The sequence below is a fragment of the Falco cherrug genome, chromosome 3 (genome assembly GCF_023634085.1).
Source record: "Falco cherrug isolate bFalChe1 chromosome 3, bFalChe1.pri, whole genome shotgun sequence".
NCBI classification, from domain to species: Eukaryota; Metazoa; Chordata; class Aves; order Falconiformes; family Falconidae; genus Falco; species Falco cherrug.
The window spans coordinates 108,726,744-108,734,404 of record NC_073699.1 but is presented as its reverse complement, the minus strand read 5'-3'; the positions used below and the strand labels follow the sequence as shown (position 1 = coordinate 108,734,404).

The following is a 7,661-nucleotide window of genomic DNA, read 5'->3' as shown; positions in this document are numbered from 1 at the left end:
CTCAAACATTTTTAAAAAAGTGTCCCGGCGTGGATCCTGCATGCTTTCATGGTCAGCTGCTCCCGTGGGTTTCGATGGCCATTTTGGCTGCGCAAATAGGAAACAATCCCGATACTGAAGGAATTTTACCGGTGTGCTTAATTGTAGATGTTGGAACTACGTATCCATGGCATTGCCGAGCCCTACAATACCGCATTATGTAGTTTAGCTACCAGTAGAACGCTGCATTGTATAGTTTAGCTACTATAGTAGCTAGTAGTAGATAAGAACCTGCCCAAAACCAAGACATAAGCCCAGAGTGCTGAAACAGGGCCAGGAGAAAAGGTCATCAAAAGGATGCGAAGAAGAAGAAGAGGAAGATGACGAGAAAGAGGATGAAGAAAGGGATGAAGGTGTCCCAAAGGACCACCAGAGGACCCCTGACCCATTAGGCCACACATGCGTAGTAAGAGTGCAGATATGATAAGTAGTTCATGGAACTGTAAGGAATATGCCAGTAGTTTCTCAGAAATGTCATTAATACGTATAGATCGGCCATCTAGATAAACAGTGAACAAAGTTGGGACGTGTGTTGGGCAGAACTTATCCCCCGTGCGTCCCCTGCTGAAACCAAAGAATTCCTGCTTTCTAACGCTCCAAACCGGGTATCGGAGAGTTTTGCCTCTGGTTTTTCGGTAGCAATCCCCAAACGCAATTTACCACCCCGACACCAGGAAGGCGCCAGGCGAGCCGGCAGCACGGCGCCGAGGCCGCCCGAGGCCGCCCCGGCCCGCCTCAGGCAGCGCGGGCAGGCGGGCCGCGCCCGGAGAGCAGGGGTCGTGCCCCGGCGGAACGCAGGGTCTCCAGGGCCCAGCCCGGGGCCTTGCCCCGGAGTCAGGGCGGCCGCGCCGGGGCCGGGGCCGCGGGGCCTTTCGCGGCCTCCCGGGACTTGTAGGCGGCGGCGGGCGGCGCGCGGGGCGGGCGGGAAACTACCTCTCCCAGCATGCCCCGGCGGCTGTCAGCCGGCCGTGAGGGGCCGGGCGGGGCGCGCGGGCGGCCCCGGGGGAGCGGGATCGAGCGGCGCCGCTGCAGCACCCGCGGGGCTGCCGGCCGCGGCCCGGCTCCTCGGCCGCCTCCCCGGGGGTGAGAGGGGGAGCCTCGGTAGGGCTCTGAGGTGGCCGGGGCGGCGGCGCCTCAGGGGCGGGGGGTGCGAGGCCGCCTCACGGCCTGGGTGGTTCGGGGCAGGGTGGGGGGGGGCGCGGCGGGGGGCTGGCGGGGGCGGGCGGCTGCCGGTCAGGGCTGGGCGGGGGCGGCCGGGATCCTGGGGCGGGGGGGGTGCGGCCCCGCGGTGCCGCTGCTGGCGGGGGGCGGGGGGGGGCGGCTGCGGCCGGGCTTGAGGCCGCCCGTGTCGCCGGGATTGCGGGGGCCGGCGCCGGGGCCGTGTCTGGTGCGGGGGGGGGTCTGGGGGGGGCGGCGGAGGTCTGGGGGGGCGGCAGGGGTCCGGGGGGGGCGGCAGGGGTCCGTGGGCCGTGGCGCCCACCGGAGCTGCTTCTCGTGCTTTCTCCCCGCTCCCCAGGCCACTGTGGCAGGTCGGCTGCTGGGACTGCTGTGCCGAGAATGAATGAGGGAAGGAAGCAAGCCCAGCCCTTGGCTAAGGACAGCGGCTTTCTGAGGGGTCGTCTGAATTTTCTTCTTTCTCAGCTCTCTCAGGTACGTGCCTGTTTTTTCCTCTTTTTCTTCCCTGGGCTAAGCCTGGAATAAGTCTGCTCTGAGCTCCCAGTTTTCTTTCTGCCACGTTTAGCCACGGTTCAGTCTGTAGTGGGGTACCTCTGCTTGCTCCTGCTCCTTTCTAATTTCTTTTCTCCTGGGCGGTGAGTGCTGGCTGCCCTGCAGGATGTGAGCATGCATTCTGTTTTCCTGTTCGGAAACTGGTACTGCAGGTAAGTCATTGCTAAGGTGAGAGCCGAGCACTGAAACGTTGGCAGTGATTCCTACCGGGCATTTTGTATCACTGTGTCATATGCTGAATATAACTCGGAACTGAAGCACACGTGGCTTTTTGTCTCCTGTGTTTCTGTGATATTTGCGTTCTTCCTGAACTGAGAAAGAGTCATGAAAACACGGGTCAGACTTAAACCTACAGAAAAGATGGTACAGGTGCACTGGAAGCATTACATATGTTTGTTCTGATTTCCCTGCAGACAATGCCCGAACTTAACTTTCTGGTTGTAACAAACTCTAATTTCTACCTCACTTAGGAACAGGGGAGCTCTGGCTCACCTTCATGGAGGTCATTTGAGCTTGGCTTTACTACTTAACCTTTCTTTTTGGCTAAGAACCTCATTACATCCACTGCACTTCTTTGTTGCCGTAGGAGGAATTTATTCGGCTCAAATGGGGTACCATTCCTGTTTCTTCCCTGTTTAACAGCTCCTTGGTTTCCTAAAACTACTTCCTAGGAAGAACAATACAGTTGTTATCCTTCTAAGACCTTCCTCCTAGCTGATTACCTGTTGAATTTTTTGTCCACTGTTTCGGGATCTAGATGAGTGAATTATCAAGGGATGCCATTACTGTGAATAACTGCCATTACTCATGTTGTTATGATTGGAATGATGTCGTGTGTCATGTTGATAGCAGAAAGTCAGAAAGAGAAAGCATCGATAACCTTGGTAGAGCTAGAGAATTTCTTGCCCTATTTTGAGCTTTGCTTTCTGCTCTCAGTTATGGGCATCTAGGTTTGTGTCTGGAGCAGCTAAGTTCCATTGGGTGGATGATGGTTCCCTTCAAGAAGTTCTTCCTTAAGGCGGCCAGCTAACAGGGTGTCAGGTAACTTGCGTTGTCCCAGCTCTGTCACTGATGTACCTTCGGTGTCTTATGCCTGTTTTCTAATCTTGTCTTTTTCTGTGGTGGAAGGACATGAATTTATTTCGGACTGGCAAGTGTGCCTGCAACATATTAACAGTTAACCTAGTTGTCATTTAGCAAAGTCACCACTGGTTCTGTTTTCTTGTGTAATTATTCTCTTTTTAGACTTCAAAAAGGTAAATGTGTTTCCCATCCCTTTCTCTCTGCACAGCATACGTCTCAAGAGTCACTGACATGAGAAGAATGTTCATAATTGTATGATATTTGCGTTGGCTTAATTCTGTTCTTATTATGGTATTGCTGTATAGCTTCATGTTTTGACATTTATTTTGAATGCATGTTTGAAGCTCTGTGACTGTGAAAATCCCGTGCCAAAATAGCATATAAAGAATCTATTATTTTCCTGCTTTGGATTGCGGTGGCTGCTAATCCACTGCTGGGATTGTTTGGAAGAATTGGGAGGCCATGCATAGCCTCTTTCTGCTAAAACTTTGACAAATGCCTTGGAAGTTGCATAAACTATGGAAGTGTGTACAAATATGTGGTTGCAATTGTCTCCTTCTATTTTGACTTGGAAAGGGGTATGTTCACAGCTTTCTAAGCTACCTTGATCAACAAGTGTGTGGCTACATGACCACCATAGGCTGTTCAGAGCTGTGGCAGTTATCTCTGAAACAGGCTCATCTCTTGCCTTGCATTGGTGTGGCATTAGTGTAGGTTGCTTGCAGAGACTGATCTTGATTGCCTGTGGTTTTGCTGAAGTTGAAGACTTTCTCCAACTTGATAATTAAGCTCTACTAGGTCATGCTGCCCCTGCTTGCCTGTTCCCATCAAATGTTTGCCTTGCTCATAATTTCTGATACGGAACTGCTCCAGGGCTCTGACAGATTTCAGGGTCGTGCTGAATGTGCGACCGCATTGATCATGCCCTTTCATTTTGAGTTGCTGTTTTCCAGGGATCCAGGAATAGAATGCGAAGTTCTGTGAGCAGACAATTTGAGTCCTAGTTGTTTTTCAAGGATTCTGATTCATGGCTTATCAAGGGCATTTATAGAGGTGCCAGGGTGTTGTAATACAGTGCACTCGGAGGAGAGCAGTGCAACTTTCAGTACACTCACTAGAAGCTTTGCTTAGAGAAATACAGTTGGATGCTCTTCTCTCCTTGAGCAAAGAGAGAGAGTAGAATCTGTTGTTTCTTGGGAGACTTAAAGAATTTAAATATTTCTGCTCCCTCTGTAATGAGAAATGTATTTGAAATTTCCAAGAATATGTTGTGTATTAAGGCGTAAGAGTCTGATGAGTGGCCAGGGGAAGACAACCTTCCCGTTGAGTCACAACGGAAAAGGATCCCCTTGCCATCTAAACTTCTCAGAGACAACTTGATCCAATCCTTGTCTCGAGCTTGGTCAACAGGTTTAAATCTAAAGGATTGTACGTACAGCTGCTCAGAGTCAACGTTTGCCTGTCAGACTCCAGTTTAAGGACTTTCACTGAAACAGTTTCTCAAAGTTGAAAAAAATAGTTGATTTATTAAGGCGACAGATACAACAAATTTGGAATTGCCATTGATAAATACACTTACTGCAACAATTGAGCTAGAGTTAATTCAGTGCTTTAATTAATACTTTCCTGGGTAACATCTGATGTAGTCAGAGGTGCAAATCTTACCAAAGGGGCATCACTGCTTGTGGAGGAAAGAGGTCCAGACCCATCCAGTGGTTGGAGTTCTCATCTTCACCATAGAGATTCTAAATGCCAGATTTATAGGCATGGCAAGGTGGGACTAAGTCAATTACTAAGTGCCAATTGACCCTTAGAGGTCAGTGGGGCCTGATGGTTCAGCATGGGGTGGGGGATTTGGTACAGGTGTACAGGAGTCTTCCTAGCTCTTACTGGAGGAACACTGGGCTGCGAGGGCCCCCCGCCTCACTCCAGGTGTCACTCAGTCAGGTTGATTGTTAGAAGACATCAGTTACCTGTTTTGTGAGATCTCAGGTCAAACACCCAAAGCCAATTTGAGTGGAATACTGCCATCGTGGACCAGACGCGTTCATGGTTGCCACCATTGGTGGTGCATTGTTACAGAAATAAAGGTCAGGATGGGGCAGGGTGATCACACTGCCACAGTACAGAACAAGTCTTCTAGCATTTGGACTGGCTGTACATGGAAAATGAAGTTAGGTGTGTACTAGCAGGACAGTAAATGGCTTGATCTTAGATCTCAATCCTCATTCCTTGAGGTGACCCCAAGGAATGCAAGGATGCATGCTGGATCATGGCTTGATACTTTTTTCTTTTTTGTTCTCCCTCTGGTACTAGTGTGGGCCAGGCTGTGGAGAACAGAACTTGGAGCTAGGATATGTGAGCTTTGTTCCTGGCTCTGCCACCAATTCCATATATAACTATGGCTCCACTTCCCATCTGTGAAGTGTTCTCGCATTCTTTAAAGTACTCTGCTATCCAAAGCTGAAAGATAACATCTGTACTTCTAAACTGTACAAACTTCTAAGTGAATTGGTGTATGTGCTGACCCTCTAACCTTCATTTAGTACCGGGGAGGAAAGCAACAGCTAACTACTCGGTTCATTCTGCTCCTACACAGCTGATGTCTCTAGCCAAAGGCATGTCAGGGTAGATTAGACTTAAACATTTTGATCTGCGTTCAGAGCACAGAAAGGGCAAGTTCCAGGCTGAAAACTGACAGGAGTGCAATGTTTACCCTTCTGAAAGCCTGAAGGGGAATCTGAAAGTTGGTAGGATGAGCTATCAAGGCTCAGCAGAGATTCAGCAGGTTTTATACTTGCTCTGTGCTAGAGTCTGGAGTAGCTACTTCTCACTTTGAAAATTTGGAGAAAGTTCTGTTTCTAACTGGAATGATTTGTGATCCTATTGTATCACCTCTGCTGAGGGAGCCAGAGTCTAAATACCTACAAAGAGCCATATCACAGAACCACGGTACCGTGTTTTATCCAACACACTATGCAAACACATGTCTACCAGAACGTCAGTGTTAATTGCTTGTGATTTTTTTACTCCTGCAGTAATGCTAGTTTTCTGATTTTGAATGATGTGTGGGGAAACTTACTGTCTTTGCATTCAGGCAAGGCAATTGCCTAAATGGATTGGAAGATTATGAACTTTTAAGTGATTTAACTCAGATTTCCATGGTAAATAGGAGTTGATAGCTGGTGTGAGAGAGTTGTGGACCTGAGCTTTGCCTAGGGCTCAACACTGTCAGCTCTGGGCCAGGTGATCATGGCTCTGAGAAATGTATTAGAGCAATGTTTAAGTTAGAGCAGAGTTGAAATCTCCTGCCAAGACAGATTTCTTGTTGTTGGAATATGTTTCTGTGCGGTCTTCCATTTCTCGGTGACTGAAAATAGGTATGGAAGGGATTTTGATGAGGCCACCGTGTCCATTCTTTTCCACAAGGCATGATAAACTACACTGAAACCATTCCTGATAGGTGTGTTGTACTTGTTCTTCAAGTAATGGAGGTTTTCTAGCTTCCCTGGATGGGTTGCATTTGACTTCATTAAACTGTTTTCTCCTTTACATTGTGACTTCTGTCAGTGTTCTGAATGGGCACAAAAAGACCTGCTAGCCGCTGCAAGGGAGGCCAGGTGGTTGATTGTTGACCCCTAGATGCCAATAGCCAGAAGAGTGATGGTGATTCTTGACTGGAGAGGGAAGGAGAGTCGCTCAATGTAATGCTATAGAGTTTTTGTTTGTTTTTCTTATGCTACAGGGATCTTCCACGGAGGGTATGGGAAAGTTAAAATATGATTCTCCCATTTTTTTTCTATGTAAAGTGAAAATTATGTTAATTAAAACTTAGCAAATAATCACCTTTTTTTAAAAAAAACCAAAACCAGCATCACCTGGGATGTGTGTGTTTTTGGGCAGGGTGTGTGTGTGCTGCTGTAATGCAGTGTATATTTAACGCTGAAATCTGCTATTTAGGAAAAAATGGATTCTCACCAGCCCCAGCTACTGAGCTTTTCAAGGCTGGAGGCAGCAATCTGCAAACTGTCAGGTCCAATTAAAGCAAATGGCTGGAGCTGTTTTTCTACCTCCTGGAGAGAATACAGTTCATCAAATGCCAGAAGGAAATTTCATTGGGCTCATGAGCAATTATCTTGTGGGATGTAATAAGAGAGATCCACTAGATGCCCAGTGTGAACTTTAACTTTTAATCACTCTTAATTCCCCAGTGATGAGCACTGATCTCACCAATTTAAAGCCTGGAGGTTTTGTGTTCAGTAGAAGCTGGTAGAGGGAGCTTATTCTTTTGTAGGCTTTGACTGATGTTGACTTGTAAATCTGAATTTTGAACACCCCTGACCTAGCAAAGGATGTTCCACCTTTCTGTGTGTTATGGGTTAACCCTGGTGTAGGTAGCTAAGCATTCTGCTCCAGTGGGATAGGGAAGAGAACTGGAAGGGTAAAATTGAGAAAGCAGGACTTCATCAGGTGTAGCGGTTGCTTGGAAAGGCAAAACACCATTACTCCAGATGTTGCCCCTTCCTATTTCTTTCCCCCAGCTTTTATTGCTGAGCACAATGTCATATTTGCTGTCTCTGGGATCAGCTACCCTGGCTGTGTTACTTCTCAAATTCTTGTGCACCCCCAGCCTACTCACTGGCAGGGCAGTGTGAGAAACAGAAAATGCTTTGATACTGTGTAAGCATTCTTCAGTAATAGCTAAAACATCAGTGTGTTATCAACAGTTTTGGTCACAAATCCAAATCAGCACCATACGAGCTACTATGAATAAAATTAAGTCTGTCCCAGCCCAAACAGTACGCTGTGGT

General features: G+C 48.0%; 1 protein-coding gene across 4 annotated transcripts in view; it reads left to right on the top strand.

Annotated features, from left to right (window-relative positions):
* Positions 1 to 570: 570 nt before the first annotated feature.
* Positions 571 to 7,661, top strand: part of MIB2 (MIB E3 ubiquitin protein ligase 2) — a 53,627-nt gene continuing 46,536 nt past the window's right edge. Inside the window, exons 1-2 of one of the 4 annotated variants that reach the window (XM_055704805.1) lie at positions 571 to 644; positions 1,556 to 1,689. The gene's annotated coding sequence lies outside the window, so the exon portion shown is untranslated. Of the gene's footprint in view, positions 645 to 1,001; positions 1,141 to 1,555; positions 1,690 to 7,661 lie in introns of those variants that run through there. The other 3 variants (XM_055704803.1, XM_055704804.1, XM_055704809.1) reach the window with 3 other exon arrangements.